We start from the raw sequence: 19851 nt of genomic DNA on the forward strand, positions 1-19851 counted from the left end.
TCTACATGACGTACTCACTGGCCATTATGACCAGTAGAGTACAAATAGAGCAGTTCACGTGTTGCTTTTCAGACACAAATGCAACAGTACATTCCATGCAGCTACAGCAATCTGGTATGTGTTGCAAAAATGAGGCATCGGCCTGGTAGCATAGGTCTTCATACACACCCGGCAACAAATACACATTTGGACACATATGTATACCTTTGTAGCGCAGCATTTGCATCATTTTGTGACGCAGAGAGGGGGCTACTTAGCAAAATACAAATAGATGTTGCATTTTACTGCTGTTATTGGGTGTACATGTGTAGCAAAAATGGGGATTTATGTGTATGCCCATGGGCCTAGGTTTCCCTAGTATAACACGCAGTCAGCTACTTATTTTGCAGATTGGCTACCAATCATCACATGTTCACGCACACATTCCTATTATTCCCATGTAATTGATTATTACTCACCAACATAGCCACCAATCCGGAGTCCCAGGTGGTCCAGCAGGTCCTGTTCCCTGCAGATCAGATCTGCCCAGCGGTGCTTGAGTTGATGGATATTCCTCAGACTCCCGTAGACCCGGACCAGGTGATGGCGCACCTTCTCCCAACGGATTTTCCTCGCCTCCGTGTGATACCCCTGTATCACACGGCCTCCAGCATCAGTGGGAGGAAATGGCTTACGAGCCATATAAAGCCCCCCAATTCGTCCTCACCCATCCTGGACAGGCAAGGCCTACCTGACATGATGAGAGGTGTAAAAAAGTACAAAAGAAAAATGAAAGAAAAAGTGGGAAATGGGGAAAGGTAGAGGTGTGAAAGAAAAAGAAGGAGGAGAAAAATAGCCCAACTAACCCCCCAAACTATGCTACCCACAACAGACTCCCACAGACAATACAAACTATCACAGGTATAGACAAAACAACACTAAACAGACTGAGACAATGTTTGACAACAATAAAAGATTGACACAAAGACAAAATACAAGGCACACAGGACACTAAAGCAGTAAAACACAGGACAACACCTTTCACACAACCACACAGTCTAGAAAACTCTGAGACTGCAAAGTGAAAGTGAAAGTCAACTCCCAGTACAGATTTGGTAAACAGGATATCCTATTACATCACTTCCTGCATAAAATGGCCGCCGTTTTTATTTTCGCGTAATGCGTCATATTTTCACGCATACACAGATGTGCGTCATATTTTTTTGACGCATTACAGTGCACATGATGCGGAGTGTAAAAATATGCTATGAATATTAATATTTCAAATTATACATGAGATGACCAACATATTGTGCATGTAGCGTCAATTTCACCACGCATACATCATGGGCGTCGTTTTTTTTACACGTACAGTGGTGCACATGATGCGGAGTCAAAAAATATGATATGAATATTAATAATTAATACTGTACATGAGATGACCAACATATTGTCCATGTAGCGTCATTTTTACCACGCATACATCATGGGCGTCATTTTTTTTACACGGCCAGTGGTGCACATGATGCGGAGTCAAAAAATATGATATGAATATTAATAATTAATACTGTACATGAAATGACCAACATATTGTCCATGTAGCGTCATTTTTACCACGCATACATCATGGGCGTCATTTTTTTTACACGTACAGTGGTGCACATGATGCGGAGTCAAAAAATATGATATGAATATTAATAATTAATACCGTACATGAAATGACCAACATATTGACCATGTAGCGTCATTTTGACCACGCATACATCATGGGCGTCATTTTTTTTACACGTACAGTGGTGCACATGATGTGGAGTGAAAAAAAATGGTATGAATATTAATAATTAATACTGTACATGAAATGAGCAATTTATTGTGCATATAGCGTCAATTTCACGACGCATACATCATGGGCGTGGTTTTTATTACACGTACAGTGGTGCACATGATGCGGAGTCAAAAAATATGATATGAATATTAATAATTAATACTGTACATGAAATGACCAACATATTGTCCATGTAGCGTCATTTTGACCACGCATACATCATGGGCGTCATTTTTTTTACACGTACAGTGGTGCACATGATGCGGAGTGAAAAAAAATGGTATGAATATTAATAATTAATACTGTACATGAAAAGAGCAATTTATTGTGCATATAGCGTCAATTTCACGACGCATACATCATGGGCGTGGTTTTTATTACACGTACAGTAGTGCACATGATGCAGAGTAAAAAATATTGTGGATGTAAATAATAATTTGAAGGTGAAATATCAAGACACTTTTGGATACATTTGTATCTGACTCTGCATTGTGTGCACTCATGTACATGAACAAATTATGACGGCCATGCTGTATGCGTAGAATATGGAGCAAATTTATCCAAATGTCTTCATGTGTTTAGCTTTGGAAAGGTGATTTGTCATGGTAAAACGGTGCGATGTGAGACACATTTGTGTTTGTATATGACAAATGTCCGTACTTTTATGTATAGACGGCCTTCACACTGTGATGTTTGGGATACGTTAACTAATGTATTGACCATATTTGACAACATATTTGGTGTAATTGCTGATGGCTATTTTGAAATGAGGTTTTTGATACCATTATGTATTCCGTCTCCAATATGTCCCCACCTTTATGATGGGGATGCTTTTATCTGTAGTCCTAACAGGGAGTGGGAGAGTCACTTTCAGTTTTTATGGGGCTGACCATGTCCCATTATGATTTTGTGTTTCATATTTGTGTAGGACTTGTGACATGGAGGCCACACATGTGCCTTATGCATGTGTTTAGTTCACAAGTACATGATTCCTGTATGTTTTGGGGGTGGTAGAGGTGGAGTTAGGCCCCCAGCACCCTAAGATTTGACCATCCAGAATAGCTACTGTATCCATGGAGTATTTTTATCATATCCTGGCAAACCTGCAGCAGCGAGCGAATGTAAGGCCATATGGTATGTATGACTGTTGACCATTCATTCATCTCATTAGCCCATTTGACGTTTGCAGTATTGATGATTTGGAGCTAAGTTGCATACCATTTTCATATGACTAAGGGGGTCATTCTGACCGCGGCGGGCGGCGGTCGCCGCCCGCCAAGCGGTTCCCACCGAAAGACCGCGGCGGTCATTCTGGCTTTCCCACTGGGCTGGCGGGCGACCGCCAACAGTCCGCCCGCCAGCCCAGCGGGAAACACCCTTCCCACGAGGACGCCGGCTCAGAATGGAGCCGGCGGAGTGGGAAGGTGCGACGGGTGCAGTTGCACCCGTCGCGAATTTCTGTGTCTGCAAAGCAGACACTGAAATTCTTTGTGGGGCCCTCTTACGGGGGCCCCTGCAGTGCCCATGCCATTGGCATGGGCACTGCAGGGGCCCCCAGGGGCCCCGCGGCACCCCCTACCGCCATCCTGTTCCTGGCGGAAGACCCGCCAGGAACAGGATGGCGGTAGGGGGTGTCAGAATCCCCATGGCGGCGGAGCGCGCTCCGCCGCCATGGCGGATTCTCAAGGGCAGCGGGAAGTCCGTTTCTGGCCGCGGCTGAACCGCCGCGGTCAGAATGCCCATCGGTGCACCGCCAGCCTGTTGGCGGTGCTACCGCCGACCTCCGCCATGGCGGTAATTCCCGCCAGGGTCAGAATGACCCCCTAAGTTTGCAAGACTCTCAGCGTTCACGATGTGATAATGCGAAGATTGTTTTGCTTGTCTGTGTCCCTTTCTGCATAAACTGGTTTAGTGTCATGTTACAATCTTCCTGCTAGGTTCAAACTGGGACACAACTGTGATGGTCTACTTTCAAATATTAGGTTGGTTGTATGACATATGTGTACATGTGTGTGGGAATGTGGATCCAGTATGACCTGTCTGTGTGTATGTTGTCACTGTAACTTCAAGGTCTCCTCCTGAGTTAGTGGCAGCTGATGTTGTTGCAATTGTGTATTGCTCACATCATACACTTGAGAGAAGCCATTGATGACATGTTCACGTACACATGGATGGTCCCACCCTGTCTCTGAACACATGTGATGTGACTTTCAAATGATCTCCAATTTTGGGATGGATGAGAGACTGTTTCAGTTGTTTGGATCCGGCATGTGTAATTGTCACATTTGTACTCTTGTTGGGCTCTGTGTATGGTAATGTAACATGTCACATCCTACCCTCTGTGCATACAGTTGTGATGTTTATTTTTGGTGTGATGAATTTTAATGGCATTCTTGATCAATGAGACGACATTCATCTTCAGCTATTTCAAACTAAAGGTGGTCAGAAATGAATAGGCCAAAGCATGATGTGGTGTTTGTGATCTGTGTTTATTTACAAGTGTGGAATACAAGTGATTATAATGACTTAAGTAAAAAAATTGTTCACAAGCTGTTGGCGCCTACGCACCCCTGCTGCGGTGTTAGGTTGTTCCCCCTCCTGTTGCAGGCCAGCATCCTCCTCATCATCATCCTCAGGCATGTCTGGGTCCGGTTCAAGGAGGGGAATGTTCCTTTGTACACAAATATTGTGTAATATGGCACAAGTGAGTATGATTTTGCATACCATCTCTGGGGAGTATAGTAGGCTTCCGCCAGTGATGTCAAGGCAGCGGAACCTTGACTTTAGGATCCCAAAGGTCCTCTCCACAATGCTGCGGGTCCTCTTGTGGGCGTCATTGTATGCCCGCTCAGCAGCAGTATTTGGGTTCCCATATGGTGTCATTATCCAAGGCTGGATGCCATACCCCTGATCAGCTGAAAGAGAAACACAGAATGGTATCAATTAGATGTAGGAGGCACTGTTGTACGTATCTTTGATGGCAGTAGTTGTGTTGTGTTGTCTGTGACTATTTTGTGTACTAATGTGACAACCTATGGTTGTTGGTGGAAACTTTGGCATTGTTTTTTTTCCTTGGCTGAGCAAGTGTTTGTTGTCTAACTGTTTGTCAGCAGGATGTATTGGTTTCTCAAGTACAGTGTGCCCTCCCTTGCATTGTGACTTGTGAAACAGGTGTCCGTGTGTCCTCACTGGGGGTGTGATGATAGTTCCATGCAGAGTTGAAACATGAAAGTGTATTATAAACGTTCATATGAACATAGCCAGGCCATCCCATCCCTTAAAAGTTATGCATTGTATTAGTGTACAGGTTATTGTGAGACTTCCAATTTGCAAGGTGACATTTAGGCAACCACAGTCATGAATGTCTTCACACTAAGCTGTGGAGTAAATTCAAATGTGTGAGAGGTTCAATGGTGACTTGTGACACATGGCTAGTGATGTGAGTACCTCAGTGTGTTCCTGTCTAGGTGTTGCTATTGTGGTGTATGTGTTGTTTATCCTAGAGGGTTTCTGTGCAGTGAGTATATAAGTAGATTTTTGTCCTTACCAACAAGTAGTCCATTGCCATACCGTCGATCCTGGAAGTGTTGGTTGATGGTGCAGTGACGGAAGATGAATGCGTCATGTACACTCCCAGGATATTTAGCCACAATGTTGCTGATCAGTCCTTGGTGATCGACTATGGCCTGCACGTTGATGGAATGTGTGTGCTTCCTGTTGCGGTAGAGGTGTTCACTCGCAGCAGGTGGCACAAGGCGTACGTGTGTGCAGTCAATTGCACCAAGGACGTGCGGAAAGCCACTGATGGCGTAGAACCCCTGTTTTGTTTCCTGCTGCTTTTGCAGTGTGTTAGGGAAGCAGATGTGGCGGGGTGTCAGTCCAATGATGGCATCCAGTACTTTAGGCAGGAATGCGGAGAAAGATGGTTGTGAGATTCCACCAACCAGGGCACCAGTTGTCTGAAAGGAGCCACTTGCCAGCAGGTGAAGTACGGCAAGCAGCTTTGTTTCTGTTGGGATAGTGCGTGGAGTCACTAAAGTGGGGGCCAATTGCTGTTCAATATTTGTCAGCAGCTGCCAGTTCAACCGGTACCTCTGGATGATGTCTCGTTCCCTGAGGCCATGCAGGGTTGTTCTTGGGCGGAATATCCTCTCCTGCCTTCTGCGCTGTCTTTGGGGTCCCTGCTGTTGTTGTTGTGGCTGCTGTTGTTGCTGCACGGCTCTGCGTCTACGTGCACGTTGAAGAAAAAGCACCTCCATGTCTCCCTGTTGCTGCTCTGCTGCTCTGCTGCTCTGTTGTTTGTTCTGTGTGTTCTGATTAAGTACAGGTGTGTTTGCCCCATTTTAACGCCTGCCCTGACCCAGGCGTTAAAATTTCACGCTATTCGTGCTTTGCGCCATTTTTTTGCGCCGCCTGCCGCGCGGGAGTGATTTTTGCCCTGGAGCATAAATACCACGCACCGCTATGTGCGTCTGTTTCTAGACGGGAACGCCTTCCTTGCATCTCATTAACGCAAGGAAGGCGTTCACGCCAAAAAATGACGCTATTTGCCCATACTTTGGCGCTAGACGCGTCTAACGCCAAAGTATAAATATGGCGTTAGTTTTGCGCCGAATTTGCGTCGAAAAAAACGACGCAAATTCGGCGCAAATGAAGTATAAATACGGGCCGAAATGTTTTTATTTCGCCTTATTACTTCCTCTTTCTATGTGTGTGCATAGCAAGAGGATATTGCATTACAAGTTTATTTTGTGCAGGAAAACCAACGGCTTCTTCAACACACTTCACAAATATGACAAATATATAATTATCACAGTAATTAAACCACCAACTGAATGAAGAACCAACACCACAAAACCAAAGATCCAACATGGAGTGTAATAATTCATGACCCATCACAAATCAACACTCTCAACTACAAATCCCACAATGCACAAAAAACACACTCAAGCGCAGGAATCCCACAATTCTTTTGTCTGTGAACAGCACTGATGTTTGGTGGTCCAAGGCTCAGCAAATAATGCAAATTAAGGCAAATAATGCAAAATATGAATGCTTGGGGATACATGCAAAAATAAACTCTAGGTAGAAAAATAGTCTCTGTAACCACCCCGTGTCTGTTCTTCCATCTTCTGCTACCAGAGACTGTAGACACGCTATACCCCTAGAAGTTCTGTATAGGAAAACGTCCCTATTTGGGTCAATTACTCTTACTTTTTGCTTGGAGCAGGATGGGGTTTAAACTTAAAGTGCGCTGTGTTTCTGATAACCAGGTCCCCAGTGCCAGATCTCTTTTCCAAAATTGTATTGTTGTTTACCCGAATTGGCACAACCTTTAGCACCCCTTGTAATCCAATAGTAAATGGTACCCCTGCTACCTAGGCCCTGGGGTACTAAAGTAAGACCCCTAAAGGATCTCTCCCGTATCACACACAGTGCTGCCAACGCAGACTGTGTGTCTTGGTGCTACCGGTCACTCTCCTTAATGCCCCTAAATTAAGTATTTAGTTGGCACCCCTGAACCTAAGAACTCAGATTAGACAGATCAAGAGAAGAAGGTTGAGAAGAAGAGTCACTGCCTTGTGAGAACAGCAGAAGTGCTGAGGGCATTTAGCGCATAACCCTGCCTGCTTGCAACTCTCTCAACAGTCATTACAGAGTGACTCGTCCTGCAAGCGAGAGAACTACTAAAGCCTCAGATAGCCTTCCAGAATCTCGAAAATTGCAGCCAGTCTCCTTTGGAGTAGAGGAGCTACTTCCCTGCAGACTGCAAGCACTGACAAGCAGTGTCTGTTCCACCGCCTTGCAGCTTTGCGGCCCGACTGATGTCGCAGACAACCAGGAGAAGGTATTCAGGCTCTAGACCAGATCTGTCTCTCCTCCAAGTGTGAAGACACCAGGACCAACCAGAGCCATGCAACACCAACCCCCAGGGTACCAGACGCCCTGCACCAAGAAGCAACAATGACACACCATTTCAGAAGAGTTTAGTGGGCCTGATGAAGACTTTTTCTTTTGTTTAGATTTGTCCCAACCCTTCTGATTCTTGGAAGAATCCTTCTTTTTGGGGTCATCCCCTGTGCAAGTTTTCCTGCCCACCCTGGTGCGAACCCACTTGTCTGCCTTCTTACCAAATTCTTGGGGAGAGGTCAGATCTGAGTCCACCAGGAACTGATACAGTGTATTAGATATGTAATTATAAAGAATTTGCTCTCTCACAAGATTATGCAAGCCATGAAAATCATACACATTGCTGCCATATAACTAGCTTTCCAGATAATTGACAGAGCAGTCTACAAAATCTACCCAATCCTTGCAGGACTCCTTCCTAGTCTCCCTGAATTTGATGATGTACTCCTTTGTTGTAAGTGCCTCGTAGTTACCTGCATCCTTTTATCTGACAGTGAAGAGTTTATCCCTGCCTTTATCAGAAAAGTAAAGCCACAAGATGGTTGCCCACTGTCTTTGAGGGTCCCTGTAAACTTTACTGGCCCTCTCCAAGGCAGTGAACCACTTGTGGATATCATCACCAACCTTGTAAGGTGGGACACTTTTGCTTAGGTTCCTGGAGGCATAGGAGTCCTCCCTGACCATGGTGTCCCTAAAGTTGTTGCTGCCACCATAGGGTGTTAGCCCTAGACTCTGTCTCTCCTTCTCCACTGGCAGCACCTCCCTCTCTAGGCTAGCTGCTGCAGACTCCGTTTAGCTTGGTCTAACTTCAGCCTGTGGAACTCCCTACCTAGGGACTCCCCCCTGAGTTAAAGTAGGCTATGTCATAGGGGGTCCTAGAGACATGGGTTTGGACAGATAAGGAGTACCTATCCCTCCTCCTGGAGACCCTTTGCACCAACCCCATGAGAGTGAAAGTAAACCTATTGGTGTGTCCCCCCTTTACACTGTCACGAGTGTTCCCTACAGGACTGGTATGCTCCCTAGTTTCTCCTTCACCCCCGCAGTGTAGTCTAGGTCTACCCTACTAAGGCTGCGGGGTCAATCTCTTCCTACTGTCCTTCCTGGTCTGCAGTGTTCTGGTTATCAGCCTGGACGAGCAATCCTATGAGGAGATACTTGAAGGGAATTCTTGTCTTTAGCTTTCTGGAAACACACATCTCCCTCAATCCTTGAAAGCTAAAACCCTCATACTGAGAGTCTAGGGCATGAGCTGCGTTCTCCACTGAAGACATTTCCCTAGAGTAGTGTGGGTGCACCTATCTACTCTAAGTAACTAGACTTTCTAAGTAGAGAGGGCTATGCCAGACCCCCAACTTACCTAAACTAGAAGTCTAGTGATGCTAATTACTAAGTGTAGTGTACTCTATGAACTAGTGGTGGACTTTCTTGTGGAAAGTTAACAGCGACAGAGTGGTAAGGCAATTGCAAGTGTCTTATCCCACCGCTGCACCACCAATGTAGGAAGCTGACCTGCCGTGTGGTGGACACCTATGGTGTTTGCATCTTATACCAGGTAGAGGCAACCCCTATTAGTGAATGAAGAGAGTGTGTAGGAAGCCAGGGCTATTTAGTGGTAGCTGTGGTGAGCAGCCAAGAGTTATCTAGGAGTGTAAAGCACCTGCAATACCACAGCAGTCACACAGTAACTTATCACAATGGAAAGAAACCACACAGTGTTGCAAAAATAAAGGTACTTTATTATAGCAACACTGAACTAGATTACTGATAGGCAGTCCCCCAGTTGGAGGTAAGTACACACACTATGTATATTGTTGGAAATGGCCTTTCTGCAGGGTCACCCCCAAACGTTTTGCCTTCCTCCTTCTCTTTTTCTGACCTCATTTTTGCTGGCTTTAGGACTCTGCACACTTTACCACTGCTAATCAGTGCTAAAGTGCATATGCTCTTACCTAAAACATGGTGACATTGGCTCATACCCAATTGGCTTATTTAATTTACTTAAAAGTCCCTAGTAAAAATTGCACTACGTGTGTCCAGGGCCCGTAGATTAAATCCTATTAGTGGGCCTGCAGCACTGATTGTGCCATTCACATAGGTAGCCCCTAACCATGTCTCAGGCGTGCCCTTGCAAGGCCTGTGTGTGCACTTTCACTGCCAGATGGACTTGGCATTTAAAAGTACTTGCCAAGCCTTAAACTCCCCTTTTTCTACATAAAAGTCACCCCTAAGATAAGCCCTAGGTAACCCATAGGGCAGGGTCCTATGTAGGGAAAAGGCATGACATGTACCTGTGTAGTTTATATGTCATGGTAGTGTAAAACTCCTAAATTCATGTTACACTGCTATGAGGCCTGCTCCTTTCATAGACTAACATTAGGGCTATCCTCATATACTGTTTGAGTGGTAGAGTCTGATCTGAAAGAAGTAACAAGGTCATATTTAGTATGGGCAGAATGGTATCACAAAATTCTGCTGGCTGATGAAGGTGGATTTAATATTACTATTTTAGAAATGCCACTTTTAGAAAGTGAGCATTTCTCGGCACTTAAATCCTTTTGTGCCTTAAAATCCACATCTGGCTGGGTTAGTTGACAGCCCCATTGTGCATTTCACTCAGACAACCCCAAACGCATGATGCTCAGTCACACCTGCACACATCTGCATACTGAATGGGTCTTCCTGGGCTGGGAGGATAGAGGGCCTGACACTTACATGTCAAAAGACAGTGGCCTGCCCTCACACAATGGCCTGCCAAACCCCCTACTGGGACCCTGGCAGACAGGATTGACCTGAAAGAGGGCCTTGTGCACTTCTAAGCAACTCTTTGAAATCTCCCCCACTTCAAAGGCACATTTGGGCATTTAAACAGGGCCTCTGACCCTACCAACTCAGACACTTTTGGACAAGATACCACTGGGGTAGAAACTCTGTACCAGAACCTGCAATCTGCCAAGAGAAGCTGCCAGGCTGCCCAAAGGGCTCATCTGACTGCTTGCTGAAATGGACTACTGCTTTGCTGCCCTCTGGCTCTTTTGCAGAGTGCTCTCCAAGGGCTTGTATTGAGCTTGCCTCCTGTTTTTGAAGTCTCAGGCCAAAAATACTTCATATCTGCAAAGAACTCCTTGTGCGGCGAAATTTCGATGCACGGCCTGCCAGAAATGACGCACAGTCTGCATCTCGGTGAGAAAATCACTGCACGCCGAACTGGAACGACACAGCCCGGGTTCTAGAGAGGAGATCGACACAGCGCCAGCAATCGACGCAAGGCCCTGACTGCATGAAAGATATCAACGCATCGTCTGTGTGCGCCCGGAGAAACCGGCGCACTCCTCCCCGTTTTCCACGCTTCTCCTCCTCTGCGGTCCTTTGGGGATAATTTAGATGCAAACCAGGTACTTTGTGCTTGCAAGAGACACTTATTTCCTTTAAGAACTTAAGACTCTTTTTATCATTCTTTAAAGTGGTATTTCAACGTGTACTTATCAAATCTTGATCGTTTTGACCTTATTTTATCCAGATAAATAGCCTATATTTTTCTAAACCTGTGTGGTGTATTTTTGTGGTGTTTATACTGTGTTATTGCATATTGTATTGCACAAATACTTTACACATTGCCTTCTAAGTTAAGCCTGACTGCTCAGTGCCAAGCTACCAGAGGGTGGGCACAGGATAATTTGGATTGTGTGTGACTTACCCTGACTAGAGTGAGGGTCCTTGCTTGAACAGGGAGTGACCTGGCTGCCAACCAAAGACCCCATTTTTTACATATATACACAGTAATTATTAGGAATTAGCATATAGGAACAAATAGCATTTGTAAAACTTAGTGAAAATAGTTAGGGCCATATGGGGTTGGGGAACCATATACTAAATAGTGGAATAAGAAGTGAAGTCCCCCATCCAAGGATATGGAGTAGTTAGAGGAGAGCTGGGAGAACTTGGGACCCCAAGAGGTGAGTTCCTAAGTGACCCCCAGCAACCAAGAGAGCAGAGGTAAGTACCTGATCTTCCCAAGGCTAACAAGGGCATTTGGAAAGAGGAAGATTACAAGACGAGGACCAGATTGGTGGAATTCAACAGTGAATTCTGGACGAGGAGGACCTAAAAAAGATGGGGCCAGAGTACATTCTACACAGGAGGGGCAGGAGCCACTACCCACCCTTCTGTGAATGACAATCCAGGTTGACGAGTGAAGGAGAACATCAGCTGTGGAGCCCAGGAACTGCAGAGAGTTCCTTGGAGTCGTGCAGACTGGTGCACACTGGATTAAGCAAGAAGGGCACCAAATGTGCCCTTCAAAGCAAGCCGGTGACGTGGGAAGGCTACCCCTCCCAAGCCTTTTAACACCTATTTCCAAGGGAGAGGGTGTTGGTGTCCTCTCCCACATGGAACCCTTTTTTCTGCCTTCCCTGCTTGAGGAGGTCAAGCAGCGGAATGGCAGAAACCTAAGGGCCTGCAGCAGCGCTGGCTGCCCGCAAACCCTGAAAGACTCGTAGAAGCAATGCTGGGGTGTCCTCTAAGGAGCCCCCAGAGTGCATTAAATCATGCCTCCAATCCTGGCATTAGTATTGGGATATGATTCCGACATGTTTGACACCAAACATGCCTAGGTTCAAAGTTACCATTATGTAGCTGGACAGAGATAGTGATCTGTGGCCAGTATATGGGTAAAATGGCTTCCTGCACTTACGAAGTCCAGTGCATTGGAACTGGAGTTTTTAAGGGCACTCATACACAGGAACTTGTACCCTGCCTTGTTGGCTAGGAGGGCTTACCATAAGGGTGACTTACAGTGACCTGGTGCAGTGACCAGCAGTGAAGGGGTACATGCACCTTTTTTCACGCAGACCACAATGGTATGCCTGCAGACACAGTTTACATGAGCTCCCATGGGTAGCACAATACATGTTGCAGCCCATGGGGGACCCCTGGTGTACCAATGCCCTGGGTAACTGAGTACCATATACTAAGGACTTACAGGGGTACACCAGTATGCCAAATGTGGGGTGTAAAGGGTATGAAAGCAACCAACTTTAGAGGAGAGAGCACAGTCATTGGGGTCCTGATTAGCAGGATCCCAGTGAAAACAGTGTAAACACACTGATAAAAAGGCAAAAAGTGGGGGTTGTCATGCCAAAAAGACTGACTTTCCTACAGCCATTCTTTCATTTTTTGTTCCATTGAGACCCATAGCATCGGCTGCTGGGCCAAATAAAATTCCTTTGGAATTTTACTGGATATTTCTCCCTGAGCTCTTAGAGGCCTTGTCGCTCTCTTTTCTTGCTGCCCAGACAGAGGGGTGATACCGCCCTCATGGGAAGACACCAAGATTGTGCTGTTTATGAAAAAGGGAAAATACTTCCTAAATCCGGGGTCATATACACCATCTATCTGATATATACAGACGCTAAAGTCTTTGCAAAAATCTTAGCCTGCAGACTAGGGACGGTCAATGCCAATCTTGTCTCTCCTCACCAGCACAGGTTTATTCTGGGACGGGGCACTGTCAATCATGTCTGCAGAGTAAGTATTCTTCTGGACATAGCTGAGGTAACTAAATCACCTATGGGACAGGTGCTGCTTGATGCAGAGCAAGCCTTCGGACTCGGTCCGGGCTTTTTTACTAAATCCATCAGGGCTCTGTATCAAGCGCTTAAGGCCAGAGTGCAGATCCTGGGCAAGGGGTTGGGCAGGATCTTTATTACTAGAGGAACAAGGCAGGGGTGTCCTTGTTCGCCACTTCTATTTACCTTATACATTGATCTGTTTATCGCCTGATTGGAAAGCAAAAACAGGATCCAATCAGTCTCTCTGAGTCAAGCACAGTATAATGTGTTAGCATATGCCGACTATATTGCCTACCTCCGTAATGCTCTAGGGGTTATCAAAGAGAAATCTAGCGCATTTGGCGATATTGCAGGATATCATCTTAATGAGGGTAAGACCCAAGTGATAAGTACTGAAGGCTCCAGATTTGGGGATCAGTGTTGGATGGAAGAGGCAACCTACTTTGGAGTGGTTGTTACACCTAATCTAGGGAAGATAGTGGAAATTACTTAGCCCCACTACTCAATAAAACTAAACAACATCTATATAGAATTAACAACCTGCATCTGACACTGATGGGGGGATACAACATGTTAAAAATGATTGTTTTCCCAAAAGTATTGTATCTATTTAGAACTATTCCACTGGAGATTCATAGGAGATGGCTTACCAAGCTGGAAAGTTTATGTTACAGCTTTATTTGGCAGTTTAGGAAGCAAAGGAAAGTGTCAAAATGTATAATCCTCCCTAGATGTCAAGGAGGACGGGTAGTACCTAGTTTTGTACTTAATTATTTGTCTTGTATGCTACAGCACGTTTATGTTTTGATTACTGGCAATACCTATAACATTAATCCTGCTGTGTCAACTTCTATCAACTCACACTGGGCTCTGATGCTAAGAGATGGTTTTAAGGAATTTAGAGAGAAGCTATTATAAAAAGACAAAGGGGGTCATTCTGACCCCGGCGGTCAGAGACCGCCGGGGCCAGGGTTGACGGGAGCACCGCCGACAGGCCGGCGGTGCCCCGCAGGGCATTCTGACCGCGGCGGTTCGGCCACGGTCAGATGCGGAAAACCGGCGGTCTCCCGCCGGTTTTCCGCTGCCCGTGTGAATCCTCCATGGCGGCGGAGCGCGCTCCACCGCCATGGGGATTCTGACACCCCCTACCGCCATCCTGTTCCTGGCGGGTCTCCCGCCAGGAACAGGATGGCGGTAGGGGGTGCCGTGGGGCCCCTGGGGGCCCCTGCAGTGCCCATGCCAATGGCATGGGCACTGCAGGGGCCCCCGTAAGAGGGCCCCACTATGTATTTCAGTGTCTGCTATGCAGACACTGAAATACGCGACGGGTGCCACTGCACCCGTCGCACATACCCACTCCGCCGGCTGCATTCGGAGCCGGCTTCCTCGTGGGGAGGGGTTTCCCGCTGGGCTGGCGGGCGGCCTTCTGGCGGTTGCCCGCCAGCCCAGTGGGAAAGCCTGAATGGCCTCCGCGGTCTTTCGACCGCGGAGCGGCCATATGGTGGTTCCCGCGAGGCGGGCGGCTACCGCCGCCCGCCTCAATCAGAATCAGGCCCAAAGTGTGAAACAGTGGATGGGGCATATAAGGTGTGGCATCAGATCAGAAGAAAGATCAAGATTAGCTAACTGAACTGTTATAGCCCTCTGTGGGACTCCCCTGTCTTCCCAGGTATATTCCAAGATGGCATGTGTAATGGGTATGCGGCCTGTGGGATCTGGAAGATGGGGGATCTCTATGAGAATGGCCAACAGTGCTCCTTTTTGGAGTTACAGGATAAGTTTGGGTTGACTAAGGAAATATTCTATAAGTATCTTCAGTTTCTGGATTATCTCAGTAAACAGAACAAGAATCAAATATCTGTTGATAAATGCCAGGTTTTAGATATAGTGGATCAAGGAAGCGGAATCAGGTGGATTTATGATGCTTTAATAGAAGCCCTTCCAGAGGGTAAGGAATTCCAGAATATAAGGTGGGAATCAAGATTGGGGGTAACAGGGCCAATACTTGGGAGCTGTCTTGTGATGTGTAACAAGACACTCTTGAATGCTGGCCTCAAAAGTCAACACTTTAAGACAGCTTTTGATTTCTACCATATACCCAATAAACTATTCAAGGGGGACAAGAGGCTGGATTCAAAGTGCCACAGATGTGGTGCCGAAGAAGCCGACATAATGTATATGTTTAGCTCCTGTCCCCGGCTAATCAATTATTTTAAAGAAATTAGAGGTTTTATCAGATTGATTCTCAAATGTTGTGTTAATATTACATCCCAAGTAATTCTTTTAGGAATAAATGAGGATCAGGACCTCTCTAAAGCAGGAATGTATCTGATTCCTTTGGCAATGGCCCGAATGTGCATAGCATCTCAATGGATTAGTCCAGACACCCCTTACGTTCAAAGAGTGGAGATCACATTTTTTATCTGGGCTCCTGTAGAAGAATGGATGGAGATTGCTAACAGGGCTGATGCAATCAGCCGTGGTTCAGGAGGTGAGAGGTGAGGGGGCTAGGGTGTATCCATGGTGGTTATGACCTGGGAATATGAAGGCATTACATAGTCTAACAAGGTCCCCTTATGTTCTTACAGCTTAAGAGATATGGGCATGTCTCTTTGTCATCTTGTGGGATATTGCCGTATTCTTTTGTCATTATGCAGGGAATGATAGTTAACCCAGTACTGATAAAGGATCTTATCATCACTGGACTTGTGCACTTTATTAATCCATAGGACTTCATCCGTTGCTGCTTAGATCTACATTATCGGGCTGTAATGTGGATGTTTTAACTTTACATGTAAGGTGCTACAGATATTGTATCTATGATTGAATATTGTGTAGCTTTGGTTATCCATTGATAAGCAGAATCAAATGAAATATGTGATTTTATGAGCATCTAATTGATAGGTTTCAGTAATTGTATGCACTCTAGTGTTATCGCTGCACTTTATCTTGAGGTAGCTTTATTCTGTATGGTTATTATGCTGTTATGTCACCAATGCACTGTATGTTACCATATAGCGAAACGGGATGGCTACCCATGAATCTCTTATTTTATTTAGAGTAAATGAGTCACATAATTTAGTTAATATGTATCTAAACACATTAGTAATTTCATGCTTACTCAAATGGGAATTATGCTGCTACAAAATCATCACACTCTATGCTGTCACTGTATTTGCAGTACCAACTATCTATGGATAACCAAAATTGAACAAATAATGTGATTTGTTGAATACCCAATCAAAAAGCACCAGCAATTGCATGTATTTTAATAATTCTGATGCACTTTTTTGAATCACAGCCTGATTATGTAGATTTTTGGTGCTGTTATGTTATCATTGCAATTTCCTCCGCTACTAGCTGGTATGGGATGGTCTTCAGGAATCCCTTATTTAAGTGAAACAAATGAGAAGGGACTCAATTCCTGACGACCATTTTATTAGAGCATTCTGGGACATATTTACAAGCCCCTTACCCCTCCTGGCACCACATTAGCGTCATTTTTTAACGCTAATCTGGCATTCCATAGGCATTTCTGAATGCAAGTATTGTGCCACTTTGCAACCCCTTGTGCCACATTATGCCTGCACCAGGCATAGTGTGTGCAAGAAGGGGGGTGTTCGGTGCCTGGAGACCCAAAAAAATGCCACCGTGAAATTTACATCTCACTACACCATTTTTTGTGTCTTTTTTAACACCTGCTCAGAGCAGCTGTAAAAATGACACACCCATTATATTCAGTAGGCCTCCCTATGCTTTGCTGCATTAGCGTCAAAAGTTTTGACGCTAGTGTAGCAAAGCGCCATTGTGCTTACAACAACCATGGTGCTCCATATTGTAAATATGGCGCAACCATGGTGTCGTTAGGTGCCAGTAGGGGAGGACGCCAGGAAAGTGGCACATCGTCTATGATGCTCCACTTTCTTAAAAATATAGGCCCATATTTATACTTTTTGACGCTAAACTGCGCTAACGCAGTTTAGCGTCAAAAAGTTTTGCGCCGGCTAACGCCATTCTGAAGCGCCATGCGGGCGCCGTATTTATTGAATGGCGTTAGCCGGCGCAAGCAGACCGGCGCTGCCTGGTGTGCGCGAGAAAAACCACGTACACCAGGCAGCGCCGGCGTAGGGGGAAAATGGCGCATGGGCGTCTTAAAATGGGGCAAGTCAGGTTACGTCGAAAAAATCGTCGTAACTCGACTTGCGCCATTTTTTTTCGACGCCCATCCCCCATCAACATGACTCCTATCATTGTAAAGATAGGAGTCATGCCCCCTTGCCCAATGGCCATGCCCAGGGGACTTATGTCCCCTGGGCATGGTCATTGGGCATAGTGGCATGTAGGGGGCACAAATAAGGCCCCCCTATGCCACAAAAAAAAATTGAAAAATAACAAAAATTATACTTACCTGAACTTACCTGTACTTCACTGGGATGGGTCCCTCCATCCTTGGGTGTCCTCCTGGGGTGGGCAGGGGTGGCAGGGGGGGTCCCTGGGGGCAGGGGAGGGCACTGTGGGCTCATTTTGAGCCCACTTGTCCCTTAACGCCATCCCTGACCCAGGCGTTAAAAAGCGGCGCAAATGCGCCGTTTTTGGCCACGCCCACTCCCGGGCGTCATTTTTGCCCGGGAGTATAAATACCACGTAAAGGCCTGGGAGTCATTTTTTTAGACGGGAACGCCTCCCTTGCATCTCATTAACGCAAGGAAGGGGTTCACGCTAAAAAATGACGCTCACTCCGGGCACTTTGGCGCCCGAAGCGTCTAACGCCATAGTATAAATATGGCGTTAGTTGGCGTTAGTTTAGCGTCGAATTTGCGTCGAAAAAAACGACGCAAATTCGGCGCAACCAGAGTATAAATACGGCCCATAGTCCTCTGTCCTTTTATATGCACTTTAATTTTTGAAGGTTTTTCCCAAATTGTCTGGATGTTTATAACAGAGGGATGTCTCTCCTCTTAGCAGTTTCATTATCTGATTCTGACCTTGTATAGATTGAAACACAGTTATATAAATGAATGATAAATTATAGCACTATTCAAAGCATAGTACTATACCCTGCTATCACATTTGCAGGGTTTATGATCTAGGGCTTTTAGACTCGGCATTGTTTTTACGCTGATCCTGCTATATTAATTTGACATTACTGCACTGCTTAACGGTTTTTCTTCAGTATTGGGGATGTATTGTTACTCATACCTTTAAAAAAAAATCTATAAAATTAAGTTGAAAAAAGAAAGACCCCTAGCAACCTTGACAAGCAACGAGGGCATACTAGACTTCATCCAACGGCCATGCTCCTCCAGTTCTCTTAGTAAACGCTATGCACACGAAATTCTGTAAACTAAGAAGGTACTGGCAACAACAGTATGATCATTATAATGTAGCAGGCGCAAGGGTGCAGTTCCACAATCCGTTACTAGAGGTCCCTGCAGAACTCCCCAGGGACATCTAGTAACCACGCGTGGTACTGCAGCCTTTTGGCCACAGAGCTTTTTGGTTTTCCCGTGGAAGGAGTGTCCCGCCAATCGCAGAAAAACATAAACGCTGATGCCTCTCAGGAAAAGGCTCAACACACACCAGAACGACAACTTTCCACATTCCCGGAAGTGTTTGCTAGTCACTCGTTGGCCGGTATTTCAGGTTATTATATCTTCCAAGACTACGGTCTGCCTTATCAAGGACCTTGCAAGACTCCGCCTGAGAGCAATCAAGACAAGCATTTACAATGCAACGGGTCTCGCGTTTGCTCATGATAGAGCTGATCGCGTTGTAAAGTCCTAACCCGACTTTTCACCTATCGGGCAAAAGTGCATTTATGTACATAACCCGAAAAAGTGAAATCAAGGGCCATATTTATACTCTGGTTGCGCCGAATTTGCGTCGTTTTTTTCGACGCAAATTCGACGCAGAACTAACGCCAACTAACGCCATATTTATACTCTGGCGTTAGACGCTTCGGGCGCCAAAGTGCCCGGAGTGTGCGTCATTTTTTAGCGTGAACCCCTTCCTTGCGTTAATGATATGCAAGGGAGGCTTTCCTGTCTTAAAAAATGACTCCCAGGCCTTTACGTGGTATTTATACTCCCGGGCAAAAGAGACGCCCGGGAGTGGGCGTGGCCAAAAACGGCGCATTTGCGCCGCTTTTTAACGCCTGGGTCAGGGATGGCGTTAAGGGACAAGTGGGCTCAAAATGAGCCCAGAGTGCCCTCCCCTGCCCCCAGGGACCCCCCCTGCCACCCTTGCCCACCCCAGGAGGACACCCAAGGACGGAGGGACCCATCCCATGGACATTAAGGTAAGTTCAGGTAAGTTTTTTTTATTTTATTTTTTGTGGCATAGGGGGGCCTGATTTGTGCCCCCCTACATGCCACTATGCCCAATGACCATGCCCAGGGGACATAAGTCCCCTGGGCATGGCCATTGGGCAAGGGGGCATGACTCCTATCTTTACAATGATAGGAGTCATGTTGATGGGGGATGGGCGTCGAAAAAAAATGGCGCAAGTCGGGTTACGACGATTTTTTAGCGTCAACCGGACTTGCGCCATTTTAAGACGCCCTAACG

This window comes from Pleurodeles waltl, chromosome 5 (assembly GCF_031143425.1).
Source record: "Pleurodeles waltl isolate 20211129_DDA chromosome 5, aPleWal1.hap1.20221129, whole genome shotgun sequence".
In the NCBI taxonomy this organism is placed as follows: Eukaryota; Metazoa; Chordata; class Amphibia; order Caudata; family Salamandridae; genus Pleurodeles; species Pleurodeles waltl.